The sequence below is a fragment of the Seriola aureovittata genome, chromosome 13 (assembly GCF_021018895.1).
Source record: "Seriola aureovittata isolate HTS-2021-v1 ecotype China chromosome 13, ASM2101889v1, whole genome shotgun sequence".
Classification (NCBI taxonomy): Eukaryota; Metazoa; Chordata; class Actinopteri; order Carangiformes; family Carangidae; genus Seriola; species Seriola aureovittata.
The window spans coordinates 21,748,518-21,766,466 of record NC_079376.1 but is presented as its reverse complement, the minus strand read 5'-3'; the positions used below and the strand labels follow the sequence as shown (position 1 = coordinate 21,766,466).

The window sequence follows — 17,949 nt, the reverse complement described above, 5'->3', positions numbered from 1 at the left end:
AGAATTTGAGCCGTGACCTGAGAGGGCATATGTGGAGTCAGTGGTTGTAGTGGTTCTCAAGTACTTCTTAACGCCACCCGTGGCTTAATACACAGCTTCACTGTAGATCTGCGAGCAAATCTTCGGCTATTGGCTCAAGAGTTGTAAATCAAATTCACCATGGCGTCTACCTTTTGCACATGAGCTACCAAAACACTTCAGCTTCAGTGAACGCCCTCAGCCCTGTGGTTTGTCTGCACATGCACGTTTCATAGATCAGTAGTATGCATGATCTAAATGAGTCCACAGGCTTTTTGTCAGGTAATGCTGACAAGCAGAACATGGAAATCACATTAAGCCCCGCATGTGTCATCATCAATGTGCATGGCTGGCTGTGTAGACAAGTATTAAAACCTCTCAAAGGCAGTAGTCTGGAAAGCGTACCTTTGATCAAGAAATGTCCAGGAGCGCAGTAAATCCACGAGCAGGTGAATCCATTTCAGCCAGGAGATTGAAGGAGCAGGTTTGGACAAGCATGGACCTAGTGCTTTCATGCATAAGACGTACTCTATGTAGGACTCATGTTGAATAATCTGAAGGGCTAGTAGACCTACTTTGGTGCCCCTCTTTTATTCTTTAACCCTTGTGTGATGTTCATATTTTTGTTACTCAGCCAGTGTTGGCGGGTCTGGTGGACCCGCTGCATTTGTTGGGGTTTAATTCAACACAATCAAACAATTTTCTATTAAAATACTTAACAGATGTTTACTTCATCTCAATTACAAGCAATATACAGTAAACAGCATTTACTTTTATGGTTAATATTTGCCCTTTACCTTTCTTAGATCACACTTACAAATTAAAGTGCTACTCGATTTTGTTTGTTTTTTAATAAAATGTAATAAAAAAAGAAAATCAATAACAATCAAGATATGATTGGAAAAAATTCAACAAATTTACAAATGAAGCAAGGTTTTTTGTAACTATTGATTTTCATTTATTTGAACACCATTTGAAATTTAACCTCCTAGGACCTGGCGTCCACATATGTGGACCTCACATTTTGGGTTCTCTAGACCACAATACTAACTTTTTCTCAACAAAGGCCTGGTGACCACATATGAGGATATTATACTGCCACTCAGTAATCGAAATTTAAAACTAATGTCCTCATATGTGGACATCATTTTTCTCAGGTCCCAATCAGCCTATATAGCAAAGTATAGAGCTCGGGTCTTAGGAGGTTAACAAATTCAGGTCAGTTTACACAACACAAGCTGAACACATATAGTAACCATGTCAGTTTAGACAACACATCAGCCCCATTGAACACATTGCCTTTTCATACCAGCCTATACAACACACGAGGGTCCATCAGGTTTCCCTGTGTAGACTTGTAAGTTCCAAGCATATGAGGAAGTGGCATCACAGGCAGCCCAGATCTTTATACCATATTTTGCAGGTGTAGATGGTATATACTGCCTAAAGGGGCAGTGGCCCCTAAATGGCATCTTTGTTTTGGAGCTAGCTGATGCTCAATCTCATACGCTTCTTCTAAGTCACTGTCAGACTCTGAATTTTCAGTAATGTGATCCTCACATTCTGAAACCTCTTCCTCCAGGCCTACATCATCATCAAAAGCTTCACTCTCTTCAAAAACCAATTGCAAGGCCCTCTGAACAGAGAATCTTTTGGCCATCTTGATCAGTTGTGATTAGGAACCACACTGGCAAAGCTATATTTATAGTGTCCCGCCCCCAATTTGCAGCTGGATAGACTATGAGAAAATAAAGATTGGTTCCCGCAATACAGAGGGTAAGATGTACGGGAATGTGAGAGCAGACAGGTGTTGGTACTTGAATTTTGCAACAATGTTGCAACCTTGTGTGGGAATGGCAGTGGCAGAAACACAAAACTCACATTCACACACTCTCACTCACTCACACACACACACACCACACACACACACAACACACACACACACACACACACACACACACAACACACACACACAACACACACACACACACACACACACACACAGACACACACACACTAACAGCTGGCCCAGACTGGTGGAGGACAGAGTGAAGGTACAACAATTTCCATACTTTTATTAGCCCCGGGTCCAGTGGACCCGAACATCTTGTATGTAATAGAAATGTGTAGGGGGGGTGTACAATGTGTGGTCATTGAAAATGTGTTCTGATAAATATTCTTCACAGAAAATGAGCCAAGGCCAATGAGTCTGGGTTTGAAAAAATACTTAATCATATAATTTTTCTTTTGATAAAAAATGAAAACGGGTCCCACAGACCCGAACACCACACAAGGGTTAAAGTAACTGCCAAGTTTATAAAATACTGACCCATTCATAGCTGCAGCTCACTGTAGCAGCCTAGTTTGCTGCAGCTCATTCACAGATCTGTTTTGACACGAGTAGATGGAGGGAGAACGCAGTGAGTGGGACTGACATGCGTGTCGTTACACCTTAGGGCTGTTGCATCAGTGTGGCCTGTTAGATTGTGTTGGATTCTGTTGCTAACACTACTGTGGGGAGAATGAGACAATGTAATGTATGAGAATCTTCTTTTAAGATCCCTGATTGCCACAAAGAACATGTGTTTCTCACCTAATAACGTGCACCTGTATTACCAGTGTAATAAAATATCATTCGGTGGATACATGCAACGGAAGTGTTTCCCCTTTGCTTCCCAGCTGCTCAGAATTGGCCATTACCACATTATTGTAGCAATGCATGCAATGTCTATTATACTGGCATGTTTGTCAGGTAATAAGAAGTGCAGGCAGATGTGTAAGGAGCTCAACAGTCACTGGCTATCCTGGCTCGTCTGAGGGTTTGCTGTTGAGAACTTTGTGCACAGTGTATGTAGGCCTACTGTAAGTGCTGCTGTATGCATTTCAGCTAGCTTTACCCCAAGCTTAAACAATTGCAGTCTAATACAACAATAGTGAAACAAGCGCTCTCTGCATGAAGGTTGTAATGTTCAAGTTTTGTTGCGTCAAAGAGGCATTGCTTCGACTGTATGGTCTGTTTGGGAGAATGCCGTCTGTGCCGCTGTTGAACTGGATCGCGTTATCTTGACAGGTGTTCCTATTATTTTGTCCACCCCGTTAAAATCAATGAGGTTGGGCTAAAAAACAGAAACATGAGGAGCAGCAGGCAGAGAGACAGTGAAACGTATAAAGTTGTAATGTCTGTGTTGTGCGTGTGCATGAATGTTACTGGTAGTACAGCTTTGAAAGAGCTGTTGTGAAGCGGCTGATGCCAATTAGCTGATACAAGCATCACTTCAGTGCGCTGCCTGAAGTCAGACTCTGCTTCATTTGTCCAGTTGTGCCCAAAAGACAGGTGCTATGTCTCAATTTGCAGACTTGCTATTTAGAGTGCATTCACATGGACAAGTAAGGCAACATACAATGCACTGCAAGTACCTGGAGGGTGCACTCAATACGGTGAAAACATTTAGTGTAAAATACTTCAGCCTCAGCAGTTGCCGTCTTGGCTATCTAGCAGAAGGGGACGGGCCACCAACATATTTTCAGTTGTGGCCTAATTTCCATGTTACATGACGCGGGGGGGGGGGGGGGGGCATGCACAGAGAAGTTTTTACTTGTACTGCCTGAAGTATCTGATTTGAGACACAGCAACGATCTAGTGCATCATGCCAACATTTAGCATGCACAAGTAGGACGGGGGCGTGTCTATATTCCCACAGCCCTAATCCTAACCCTAACCCTAATTTTCAAAAATTTCTGTGAAAAAAAAGTTCTAAGAAATGTGGGAACATAGGGCTGACCCCAGTAGGACAGCCCTGAGAGAGGTCAGGGAGGCAGGCAGACGTTGGCTGTGATTGCAGGTTCGTCTCTCCACCTTTTGACTGTTGCCAAACCAAAAGACCTCTGCTGTGGTTGGATGACACGTCACACAACTCAACCTTTTTTTTAATTGACTTATTGCAGAAGTGACAAAACGAAACCTTTGTAGAGGGTCAAAAGCTACATGGTGAGTGTGTATGTGTATATATAAAATATAAAGCAACTTTGTGTACGTTTTGTTGCGTGTGTTCTGCAGTTGATGAGTCATACAAACACTCTATAATTTCAGTTTGGTTCTGAAGCAGAAGGTTTGACAAGTGAAATTTAATGTATTTGACTAAAAAGTTTTAACTTAAAAAAAAAAAAAAAAAACCTCAGTAGGGGAGGAAAAAAGAGAATTATGGCAATACCTGTGGGAGTAACCATTAAGTAGAAAGTTCCTGAGAGTTGGTGCGCTCCTGCAGATTTCTCAGTGAAACTTTTTTGCTAATGGATTTGCCGAAGTCCCCCCCAAAGAGGAGGAAAGAGGCTCAAATGAGGCAGTAGAATGACAAGGCAATAGACTAGAAAATATGAGGGTGGGGGGGGTAGACTCAAGCTGATGCGTTTGTGTTGCTATGGTTGCCCAGCAGAAATCTTGGTGGGTGAGTGCATTTTAACTCCCCCAATTCATAAAAAAGTAGACGCAGCCTGTCTCCTACCATTAAACACCTCTCTGGATCAAACACACTTCCTTAGATGTGTGTTTTAGTGTTGCTCCGTTCATACAGGGCCCAGGAATGTTTTGAAATTAAAACCTATTCAGTCACAAAGCAGTTAACTGGTTTTTCCCCTACTTTTAAAGGAAGTCGTTGTTACATCTGATATCCATCTGTACAAACAGATGAATTCTGAGCCATCACATTTTTCATCAGTCATTGTGACAGATATTGTGGAGTAAATGGACCGGGGTTTGACAGGTGGGATGACTGTGAGTGTGTTATCAACGACTGAGGTAATAACTGAAGACAGGCAAGAAAAAGCACAAAGATAACTTTAACACAGACTGTCCTCCTGTAAATAAACCAAGACAATAGGTCGTCTGTGCAGCAGGTTATGACCCATAGTTATGTTTTGTTGCTAGGCAACGTCTAGTGGCCGTAGTAATTAACAACAGGAGCAAAGAGAAAAGTGCGAATATAGAGCGACATGGTCTGCGTCAGGAGGAAGTTAGCCGTTTGATTCCTGTGTGAAACGAGCAGTTTATGTTGTTTCTATTATTCATGACCATTTGGAATAGTTAACCACGTAGTTATTATTGTAACCATGACAACAAAGCCCGTCTAACCATCTGTACCACAAAACTCACCACTTATTGCCATTAGTTACAGCTTGACATTCTAGTTTTGTGTGAATAATACAACACAATCAAGTCTTAATTTATCAGTGGAATAATCACACAAGATCATCCACCGAGCCAGCATCATTATCTTTTGCCCAAAATCTTTAAATACTGGAAGGATGTTAAATGCCACTCACTGTTTTTCTGAAGCAACATTTAAAAACTACCACTGAGGCATCTCTATTAAAAGCTACAGGACAGAGATAATGTATAGCATATTTAAAAACCATCCACTCTACAAAGCCTGACAAGATGATTCATTACATTACAGATAATTGCTGACTCATATGTTAATGATGCATTGAAACATGTAACATTCCTTATTAACCTTTCCTCCTCTGCGAGTTCACAAAGCTGTTAGCAACCCGGAGGCTTAATGACACATTCTGTACATTTTTTTATTTTTTTTTTTAATTAGCATCAGCTAAATGGAGTTTAGCACATTGAAGGTTGAAAAGTCAAGCTAATGTAAATTTTAAGGTTGAAAAGTCAATATGAGAATAGGGAGATTTATGTTTAAAGAAGACTAAAATAAAATCACGATAATAAGTGTTAGGGTAAATGGTAGGATTAATAATTTGCAGTTTTTAATATGACCACATTCTACAAATACATGTGAAGTGTATACACATCACTTGAAACACACATTGTGTTTATTTGGTCTAAGTCTAAAGCATGGGAGCAGCTGGTGGAACAAGGTTTTGCTATTTCTGCTGTATATTTTGGGGGGAGGGGAGGGGGGGGATACATCGAGGCCAAAATAAAGAGGATGATAGAGGGACTGTCAGTCTACAACCAGATATATGGTTTCAAACATCTCTGCACTAACTCCAACACCCCAAAGCATTTACTCTCAGCCAGAGGTTTGCGGCTGCCATTTTGAGAGAGGAATAGCTGGTGTTGCTCCGGCTCACAGGATGTCTCCTCTGCTGGATGATGATACATTATAGAGACTATAGAAGGGCACTTGAAGAAATGAGACTTCAAAGGAGCAACTGAGATAGAAGCTGCCCAATCAGATCTCACTTTAGCAGGATAATAGTATTCAGATCCCTAGAGGCAGAAACGAGGATGTGTCATAAATTATGAATTTCCATGAGAACAGATATGGATGACGGTGTCATGCAATAATTGGCGCAGCGCTTAGCTCCAAGTGAAGCTGGCTGCTGGCTGAGTGATGTATGCTGCAGGCACCTGGCTGGAAAACACGCCGAGGTGATTCGCAAAGTCGGTGTGACACAAAGAGGCGCCCCCAATTATCATGTTGACCCAAGGCTCTATGATGGGACAGCCTCATTTCATGACCTGCAGGGCAGCAACATTTGGGGAGCGGCAGGGGGTTCAAGGTTAAGAGATCCTTCTTATTGGAGCTGAATCCAAATGTTTGAATGATAAAAATTGCAGCCGTGTTATCAGGATAACCTGAAGTGGCGGTGCAACACTGAAAACTGGCTCATCCCTATCAATATATACATCATAGATTTTATCCATTTGAAATATCTAGATGGTCGATTTAAAACGAAATTCAGGCACAAGCACAGTGCATGAGTGATGTCAGGATAAACAGTTTTCTGCTTTTAATTTAAAAGAAAAAGGGAGGGGGGGGGGCTTATCCTGGATGGTGGGTCCAGGCTTGGGGCATGGCTGAAGTCAGTGACTGCTTTGTTGTGACGTCACAAGGTTACGGAAGTCCTTACGGCTGGTTTTAAGTCTGTTTCTGAGTACAGGCTGTCTGCAGAACCTAGACCTGCTTTATAATCAAAAAAGACACGGAAATCTACATTTATGCAATTTGGGACCTTTGTAAGTGTGGAACTGAAGGAGGGAGGTGATTAGCCCAGCTTAGCATAAAGAGTAATAGTAGAGGGAAACGGCTAGCCTGACTCTCAGAAATTTTAAAAATACACAACCCTTCTAAATCTCACCATTTTAACATATTGCATCTCATTTGTTAATGTATACAAGCAGATATGTTGCAGCCAGTGAAACTACAGCTTGTGGTTTTACACTGCTGAATATGGAAACAAACAAGATTCCTTCAACATGAATTCAGCCAGTCACTGTGTTATATGCAAGAGCTTGCAGTGTTTGGATTTAATTCATTCAATATTTGGAAGATTTTGGAAAATCATTACTCAAATTAAATACAAGCTGTAATTTTTAGTAATTGCTGCACCATCCCACATTTGGCAACACGATTCAGAACAAGCTCTTTCATGCCCTGATAAATCCCACCTGCAATCATAACAAATATGTCAGGTCAATTTCTTTTTTCATGCATCTAAACAATTCTTCCAAAAATAACAGTAACCCTAACAGAATGAATCCAAGCCTGGACCTCAGCCAGGTTTGGACATGAAAGCATTAGAGGCCGCACAAACGTCTAAAATCGTTGCCATTTCTCATCCTCTCCTGCTCTCTGCCTCTGCTCATTGTTTTCCTGCAGGTGAAAGAGTGAACGGATGAGGTGGAGGACTTCTTCCTCTCTGCACACATAGACGTCACCTTGCAACGCTCAGCCGTGGGAGGAGGAGAAAGGATTGTTTGTTGCCCGCAGGAGGAATTCAAGGTCACTACACAGTGCGCTCTCACATCAACACACACACACACACACACACACACACACACACACACACACACACACACACACACACACACACACACACACAGAGGGAGGCCTGAGAACAAGTAAAGTAGATGGAGAGAGGGAGTCAACTGACTGGGTATGATTTTAAGCATGATCTCCATCACCATTGTGAACAAATAATCGGAGAATAAAAGAAGCTGATAAATATCTAATGGAGAATAATAGAAGTAAAAAAATAAATCAAAATCATGGTTCAGATGAAAGAACAGTTGCTTGTCTCCTCCTTTCTTTCCTTTTCTTCCTTTTCTTTTTCCTGACTTTGCTTCCTCCGTCTTTCCTTGTGTCATTTATCCCCTTTTTTTTTTTTTTTTTTTTTTACAAAAACAAAAACAACAAAATCCTCATATATCCAAAGAAAATCACTAATAAACACTTCCAAACAAACGTGGGGCTGTCCAAGGTTTCTTTTTCCCTGTGAAGTCCACACACTGTGAAGAATTTGGATTTTAATTGCTTCCCCACAGATTGCTGCCTCACTGAGAAACTGGGTTAATTGCATAAGAAGAGAGAGCCACTTGTGACCTTCATTGAAAGCTGCCAATTACAGTTACTGCAGTTTGCACACTGCAGTGTTGCAGGTTGTTTATCCACAGATATATGTGGGGTCGGGGGGGGGGGGCGGGGTGATAGCTTGATTAGATTTATTGAAGTTGCTTTAATGTGAAGAATGAATGGAATTCAAGAAATGTAAAATGTCCAAGATGATAAGAGCATCGATATTTCTGTGCGTACTATTCTACTCGTTCCTTCTCTCCTTCCCTCTTTCCTTATTTCAAGAGCAGTTGGCCAGGTGCTGGTAGACAGGAGAGATTCAGCTCAGACGCATCAGAAAAGACTCACTCCAGCCATCCTCTCCTTTCTCTCATCTTTTATTCTTTTCTTGTTTCCTCTGTCATTTCCTCCCTTATATCTTCCCATCTTTTTGTTCCTTCTTTCCTTCCTCTCATTGCCCCATCCTTCCTTCCTTCTCTCCTTCCTACTGTCCAAACCATATTTTCTTCCCTCCTGTTTTTGTTCCTTCCTTCCTTCCTTCCTTCCTCCCTTCCTTTGAGTCTTTTGTTTCTCACACCTTCCCTCCATTTTTTGTTCTTTCCTCTCTGCTATTCTTCTCTCTTGTCTTTTGTTCCTTCCTTCCTTTTCTTCCCTCCATCATCCCTTTCTTCCTTTACCATCCTTCCTTCCGTCCTCCCACCTGTCTTGTTTGTTGCTTCATCCCATTCTCCCTTCCTTCTGGTCGACCGATTTCCTCATGATTTTCCTCATTTCACTTCCTGGTGAATGTGAACGCCTCACAGAGAGCCAATGATAGCTGGAGATGAGGTTAGGGCTGTGACATTCCCCTCAGGACAGATCCCTGGCACAGAGTCCTTGTAGAATATGCCACCAAATTATGTCACTAGTTAAGGATGATAATAATACCTGTTTTATAGGTTGAGAATCCCTGGGCACTGTGAAGGACAATCAGGGTCAGCTGACGATACAGACAGACTGTAAATTTCTTCTTTTTTTTTTTTTTTATTCATTCAAATATTTTGAGTGCAATGACTCAGAGGATTTGATATGATTTTATAATGCTTACTCATCTTCCTGCACAGCCCCAATAGTTTACAGGCGATATATTGAAATAAATAATTCAACCTTAAGGAAAATCATCCAGAATGGTGTAAATTTTAAAACGACTGCAAAAACTAGCAGCCCCAGCAAATTCAGCCCAAAAGCAGATAATATGATGCAAAACCAGGAACCCCCACAATTTAATCACAGAATCTGAATGCGTGTACAATCAGGAAGTGATTGCACAAATTTGACCTGCATGATTGGCATGCCAGGAAAAAGTCCTGGCTGACCAAAAAGAACATTAGAGCAAGACAGTTTGCAAATGAACATACAGGCAAAGAATCAGGCCGCCTGGTAGAATGTGCTCTGGACAGACGAATCAGAGTTCTTGGGCTAAAGTAACAGCAGACATGTTGAGAAGAACCTCATGCCAACTGTGAAGCATGGTGGTTTGGGGCTGCTTCACTGCCTTAGGGACTGGGCAGCTTGAAGTCATTGATTCAACCATGAATTCTGCCTCTTATCAAAGAGTGCTTGAAGATAATGTGAGGCCATCTGTCCCAAAGTTGGAAGTTAAACCGGGAATGGACCTTTTCAACAGGATAATGATCCTAAGCACACCAGCAAATTTGCCAAGGATTGGCTCAAAAAGAAGAAATGGTGGGTTATGGAAGGGCTTAGTCAAAGCCCAGATCTGAATCCCATTGAAATGTAGTGGAGGGGATGGAAACAGGGAGTGCATGCAAGAATACACTCAAACATCTTGCAACTGGAGGAATTCTGCAAATCAGAGACTGGTGGACAGTTATAGAAAGTGATTTCAGCCTCACCGCCTACAATGCAATCATAGAGAAAGTAAGAACAGATTAGACAAAATTACTTGTAGTATTAAAAACACTGTACTTTCTCAGGAAGAGAAGTACAAATGCTGGTCTGCAAGAAGGCATCAAAAGTTTGTTTCAATGACTGTTGATGAGTCTGAGGTGGTGGGATGAATTCTTTCTAAAAATCAATGACCATATCTTACATACTGTAAATAAAAAAAGGGCTTGACACTTCAGCTAGTTCTTCATTGCTCTAACTGGCTTGTTTTTTAAGTTTTTACTGGCCTGTCATTTTCTTCTTTACGCCTCGTGCTACATTCATATTGTTGCTGCTTAAATTTTCCTCTAGCTTGTTTTCATATTATAACTTGGCCCTGTTCCTTTCTGATCTGACCTCTTCTCTTTTTTCTGCCACATTACCTTTTTAAGAAAGGCTCTGTTTCTTCTTTCCAGCACATTTGGTAACCCATGGCTTGTTGTTAGGGCACACTTTATCATGCTTCTTAAGAATTACAGTGTCCTTGCAAAATGTGATACAGCTGCACTGTCAGAAAGTTCATCAGTATCTGAGTCCTTAAAACACAGACCCAGCCAAAGCATCCCTGTAAAGTCATAGTAACATATTTTGTGTTGTAGCTACTCAAAGCTATTTTACCAGTCTGGAAGAAAAGTTGCAAGTTCAGCATCAAACTTCATTCCAACATCTTGCTCAGGGCCGTCTTTTCACTTTCCGATAGTGACACATCAAATTTGCCCTGAAAACGTAGCACTGCTCAGAGGACGCATTATAAGCCCTTGTCTAGTAAACGCAACAATGGCCGAAGCTTTTTGTCGAGCAACAATCACCACCACCACCTCCTCCCAGCAAGAAACCACATTTGGCGGTAGAGAAAATTTACAAAGGGCCCCTCTTGCCAGTATAATATTTTTGGACTGTACAATAGCATATCTGCCTGAGTTTTACTGAGTCTGCTGCCTTTCTCTGTGCGTCCTCTCCAGAGAGTCTCCAAATAACAGTGAGATTTATTCTCCATTTGGCGGTCAAACGTGTGCTTGTAATGCACCAGATTTGTGCTAGGGATAAATTATTATTCTTAAATAAAGACAAACTGAGTTTAGCAAAACTTTTGAGGAATTACTGAATATCAGTAATATCGCTTAGTCCTTGAGGTAATATCTAATTCTCCCGCTGTTTTCTGTCTGTCCAGAATCAGGCTCCTCGCCTAAAGGAGGACAATATTACATCCATCACATTAAACACAGACTAATTGATATGCCGTATAAAGTTCCTCCTACACTGCCCCCCCTCACTCCATCCTCCATAATATGAATTTTAATAATAGCCAATGGAATATTGATGTGATCTCAATATGTCACTCCTCAACATATTGAGTAAGTGAAATGTGGCTCTCGGTGCACTGATTGCATTACATTGTAATGAGCCTGGGCTATTTGATTAGCTGGTTGTTTCAACTTTTTAACTCAACTTCAAATTTCCACTTTTGACTTTGTAGAATACGGATTGGCGAAGACTGCGTTTTTGACATTTGTTAGACTATTCAACATGAGAGAAATCTGCTTGGCATCTGATCATATCACTGTGCTGTGAGAAAGAAGTGAGTGCAGTTGATTTCCAGTTAAGAGGAAGCATTTTTCAGGGAGTACATTTTTAATGCAATTTAGTGGGTTTTAGAATGAGCTCAGATGTTGCATGAGGGTAGCTGTATTACAGTGGATTAAAGCTCTGACGACACAGCCTCTCATTTGCTTTGCTTCTGAAATACAAAAGTACAAAACCAACATTTAATTCAACTTCCGTATACGATACCTGTGCATGGCAACTTAGTTAAGTGCTGTTAAGGTGGGGAATGATCATGGTTATGGCAAATAAAAAGCCTACAAGCTAGGCTAGACGGTCAACTCCGGAACTTTAACATCCTATAAAATCCACACTGAATACAGATTCTCTCTGCAACAGCATCTACTCCAGAGTCTATGTTCTCCTAGGGGGGAAAGTTGTCATTGTGACTCCCTGTTGAGCTGAGCTGTGTGGGGAGCGATAAAGCCAAAGTGTAGATGCCAAATATAAATGTTGTACATATATTCACATAATACATATGAGTTGACTGACTGGGCTTTGTCTAAGGTGTTCTTTAGATATGCACACTACTTCCTGCAATGGCACTGAATGTTAGCACTGTCTAATGTCTCTTCTCTCTCTGCATCAACTGACTAGCTCACTACCTAGCGCATAAATTAGTTGCTGTACATATACAGAGGTGGAGGAAGTACACAACTCCATTGCTTGAGTTAAAGTATATGTACTCCTGTTCAAATATTACTCCAATATAAGTGAAATGTGTTCAGTCAAATTTCTACTTGAGTTAAAGTACTGGAGCACTTTTTGTCAATGCATTGTTGTATTGTTCCACAGTGCATTTAAAGAACATGATGACTCTGAAACAACCTATGCGCTGACTGAATAAAAAGCTTGGAGATTACGCTACACAGCCTCTAGAAATGGCCATAAAAATACAGCTGAATCAACAAAAACTACTGAGGGCTGTCTGTTGGAAAGATTATCTGGGATTAAATAAACGTTACCCTGGACATCCTCGGTGTTGGACGGAAAATTTTTCTAGGCAGTGATGAAGTTCGGTCGCGGTGAACAGAGCAACATTTGAAATGAAAGGAATCTCGCTTGATTCCCAAAAATTGGAAACATGGACTTAAGATAAGGTCATGGTGCTCTGAAGAATCTCCTGCCTCATCTTTTTGTCTAACGTAGCCATCGTTCAAAGTGAGCTGTTCAAAAATGCAGCAGCACAACATGACTGGCAGTAGAAGAGTTGGCTGTGATTGGTTTTTCTCCTGTGACAAACACAGTGAATGGTCTATCACAGAGGTCCTCAACCCCCACACCCTGGACCGATATTGGGCCTCACTTTTTTCTTTTTCTTTTTTTTTTTTTCTCCAATCGGTGACATACAACATTAGGACTGCCACGATTGGTTGCCATGTGGCCAGTCACTAATAACTTTATTTTCTATCTATCATTTATGTTTGCACTGCTTCTCTGTCCTCTGCTGTCTGGGTGAGGCAGGGCCACACACACGCAAGCACGCACGCACGCACGCACAAAAAACCGAGTGAAGTAAAGATAAGGGAAGATTACTGGAGTTGTCTGCTATCTCCTGGTATGTTTTACACAACAACATTGCACCGGTGAAGGTAATAGCGAATTGTTATGGCGTGATAATGAGCAAATTATTACCCCTTCTGAAACCCGTCGGAAAACGGAAAATTAATTCCACCGACTAAAAGCTCTGCTTCGTAGTAACGAGAACTTCATACAAATGTAGGGGAGTCAAAAGTACAATATTTGTCTTTTAAGCAGGGTAAAGTTTCTTAAAAAAAATAAAATACTCAAGTACAAATAGTGGGAAAGTATCACGTAAATGTACTTTGCTACTGTCCACCCCTGGGCATACATAGTGTGGAATGCTTGCATCCACTGTATAACCGTATATTGTCAAGAGGCAGAAGTCGTAGTTTCTGTGACAGGAAGAAAATAATACTGTTGGGCACATGACCCGCTGCAATGAAAGTGATGTGGCATCAGTTTTTCGAATAAGGCAGAGATGTGTTGTTTCCGCTGCAGATATCCTTTGAGTGTGGGTGGTGCACTGAAGCCTTTTCTAAGAGATCTATAAAAGGAATATGGGGAAATATATGATGTGCTCTAAACATTACCCAAACAAATTGAGTTCAAAGAACTAAACCAAACTTGACAGTCAAACAATGTCTGCTACATCCCACAGTCATGCAGATTATGTTAAAACTGGCTGATGAAACTGTAGGAGAGAACCTTCAGTGCAGCAAAAATGTTTTTTTTTGTTTTTTGTTGCCTCCCTTCGCTGAGCTTTGATCAGAAAATGTCTGGATGGCGAGATCCCTGAATAGCTCAGCCTCCTACAGCAGCTGTTTATGAACTCGTCCCAAAACTGTCACCCTGGTTGACGAACAGTAGCGCAACCTCCAGGGATGAAGGTTTGGGAGCGGGATGACATCAGCCCCCCTTCATCAATAATCTTTCAATGGCCCGAGTTGCTGCTCTGTATCAGCTGTTCGCTACCCGGAGCTGCCTGGTTTGTTTATCCGCTTCACCTGCTTCACATGTGCGGATGAAACTGTAAGTCAGCCATGTAATCAGGGATGTTTCTCATGCTTGCGTCATTACAGTTGAGACAATGAAGTGCTGGAGGTAAGACATTGTCTGTTTTGTTCAGTTTTTTTTTTTTTTACCATATGCCGGTACTCAGAAGTACTTTCATTTCTGTTTCAGTTGGCTGTGATTTATTGAAGAAATACAGGGATTTTCTTTGTTTGAGAGATGCAGATATGCACTGTGGATGAGGTGAGAAAGAAGTGTGTGATGTGGTGATGTCTCAGGTGAACTGCAAAACCATGTGTCATTTTTAAGGCACCCACAGACTGAGATTTCAGAAGTTTATTACAAGACAGACTGTGACATGGATGTACTAAACTTGGGTACAGCATCAGGTTTGATGTACATGTACAGGAAGTACTCCAACACGGAAGTTCTAAAAACTGCAGTGCTTCGAATGACCACTAGAGTCTGCCTCCAAAAGTGAGTCAATCCCCAACGACTCATATTAAAATGTCCAACTTTACAGCAGAAATAAACATGTTTACAGCCTGGTACACAAAACAGTTTTAGTCTCTGAAGCTAATTTCCTCCTCCATGACAACTGTACAGGGGTGAATGTTTATATAACTCACCTGTTTGAATTTTATTAAGGCTTTAAGTTATGCTTAATTAAGGGCGTGCCGCTCTGAGCGACAGGTGGCTGAGTGCACGCCCCACCTCTTTGCCCACGTTTGGATTAGCCAGGAGTAAGGAAGAGTCAGACACTGCCAAGATGGCGATGGTGGAGCAGCTCACTCTGAGCTTCAAAACTGCTCCTCAGAAACCTATGGGTGATATCATGTAGACTACGTCCGTCTTTATATACACTCTGAGTGGTCGCCCACTAATCAGAATGTCATGGTTCGATTCCCAGCTCGTCCAGTCTGCAATTTGAAGTTTCCTTGGGCAAGACTGAGCACCAAATTGCCCCCAGTGTATCACCAGTGTGGATGTGCGTGCATGGTAGAAAAGCGCTGTACGAATGTGTATGAATGGGTGAATGTGGCTTCCATCGTAAAGCGCTTTGAGTGGTCAAGACTGAAAAAGCACGATATAACTGCAGTTAATTTTACATACACTGTACAATGATAACACCTACTGAATCACAGGGTACAATGCAAGTCAAAATACTGGACTATAATGTCATCAGTGTGCGTCATCCATCTGCATCGCTATAGTAGCAAACATTGAAGCTAAGCAAGAATCAAGCCCTTGTAATAGTGGTATTGACAGTATGTGTATGTTAGAGAAATGTGGACCTGGTCATGGCATGAGGCATGCATGTGTGTTGTATTGGCTGGTTAGTAAACGTAGGTTGTAGCAGCAGTCATGTTGTGAGCAGTCATGTTGTGAGATGGTCATCCTAAATTTCTGATATTGAATTTTCACCCAGGCTGTCTTTGGTAGCAACAGCCATCTTTAAACCTCTCTCGCTGTGCAACATGGAACCGCGACCAAAATATTGCTTCATTTCTTTCACGTTCGGCGCAGAATCGCCCAGTGTATACTCACATTCAGACTAATGCAGATCTTGGCTTCTTCGACATCTTGTTCCCCAGACTATTGATATTCATTTTCATGCCTCCAGAGGGGGAAAAAAAATAAATTACTGAGAGGAGAGATGAGAAGCAAAGTGATGATGAACAAGAGTAATAGAAACAATTACACAGACATAATTACACATCAAACTTACGAACAACAATTATCATCAAACATTTGTTTTGTCATTTCATCAACCTTTGCCAGTCCAGGAGGCAGGCAGTGGAAAACGTTTTGTGCTGATGCATTTCAAACTTTCAGAGAAGTGCCAAGTCATTTCACAGTGATGCACCGAAAATGTCCATGACAACGCTCTGAGTCGTCGTCAGTGCTCTCATATAAAAGCTTTAGACATCATGTTGTCATGGAGAAGTAGTATTGAATTTAACTTTAATACAGGTAATACCTTTTTGGAAGGGTTTTCTTTTTTTTTTGGTTGTTTTTTTAATCAATAATCTATATAGGCAGTTTTGATACAATTTCTAGCTGTAAAAATTGAACATAACCACCAGAAAAGATGTGTGTGATGGTATAAAACACACCAGTCAGATAAGGTAACAGTCTCTCTGACATGCAAGATGGATACCACTGACTCATGACGCATCTCAGCACACAGCTCACAATCGCTCCTGAGCCATCATCCCATCAAAGACTCTGACAGAATGTCAAATTAGATCTTGAATTCCTCTGCATTAACTACTCTTCGAGAAGGAAAAGTTTTATCTGTACACAGTCGTCGTCAAAAGAGATGACAGGCGCCTGGGAGAAAAAAAAAAAAACCCACCTTGATTAAAAAGTATTGATTTGAGAATAAAAAAAAAAAAAAGCAGCCGGTCTATTTTCTGTAAGGCATGGATTAAAAAGAGCCCAGCTATGTCCCGCTAACTCTCACATTTCTATTATTTTATGACCTGTAGTTTCTGTCTCACCCTATACTGGAAAGCTCAAGGCCTCTGTGGTAGACTTTGTTTTGCTGACAGCCTTTGGAAAATAGTCATCAGTTATTTTCACTGTGAAGCCACTTGAATGGAAAGTTGTTGAACGCCAGCATTTGTATCTAGTACACTTTGATTGTTCAACCAGTGGGGGGATTTTTTTTTTTTTCTTCTCATCTGTGGCGCAAGAAAAAAACACAATAAGATGAGTCATCACTATAACATCACTATACAGTGGATGGGTCCTCACAAGAGGAATGGACGCAGACGGTACACGCTGCTGCCCACACGGCCTCTTGACTTGAGGTTTGAGTAACAGTTACTGTGGAGTTGGAGTTGACAGTAATTGCTGAACAGCTCATATGACTCACACCTATCCTGTCCCTGTCTATCCGATGTGTTAAATACTGCTGATGTGTCGGGGCTGATGTGTGCTATCGTCTTGCATCTACAGCTAACCCGGAATCCTAATGTATGGATGTATGGACCTGACATTGATAAATCCCTAATAATCTTGTGCAGTTTCAACAGTTAAACGTTAATTTTGATATTCAGATATACAGCTTTTATACCCTTCTATAAACCCCTTTACGAAAGGATACATTTTAATTTGAGCACTTAATCTGCTTTAATCTGGTTTTATTCAACTCTATATTGCCATCAGGGACGCTGCGAACAGTATCTTAAATGTTTAAATTAATCTTTGTAGATGCAGCGAGGAGAAGTGCAATCAATATTAAATGGGGGGCGTATACTGGCATTGCATGCTGTCTTGGGAACATTTCAGCAAAATACCTTCATGGGAGTTTATGTTACACTAACAACTGTAATGAGAATAACATAACTTATTTTGTTTCTCCCTTAATCTCCCTCTCAGACTCCCATTTGGGTTAATTGCACTGTATGTACAGATTATGTTATAATCAGACTGAATCGCAGACTGATACAGAGCAGTATTATCTGAAATCACTTAATCACGCACAATAGTTCTCAACAGCAAAAGATCATTTTGTAAACACTGACGAACGCAGCAGGTG

The 17,949-nt window shown here is 41.2% G+C and overlaps 1 protein-coding gene across 4 annotated transcripts in view; it reads left to right on the top strand.

The window, feature by feature from the left end:
- LOC130179910 (leucine-rich repeat and fibronectin type-III domain-containing protein 2) overlaps positions 1-17,949 on the top strand; it is a 153,652-nt gene that overhangs the window by 58,044 nt on the left and 77,659 nt on the right. For all 4 annotated transcript variants that reach the window (XR_008829343.1, XM_056393053.1, XM_056393051.1 and 1 more), the window contains exon 2: positions 7,647-7,769. The gene's annotated coding sequence lies outside the window, so the exon portion shown is untranslated. The remainder of the gene's footprint in view (positions 1-7,646; positions 7,770-17,949) is intronic.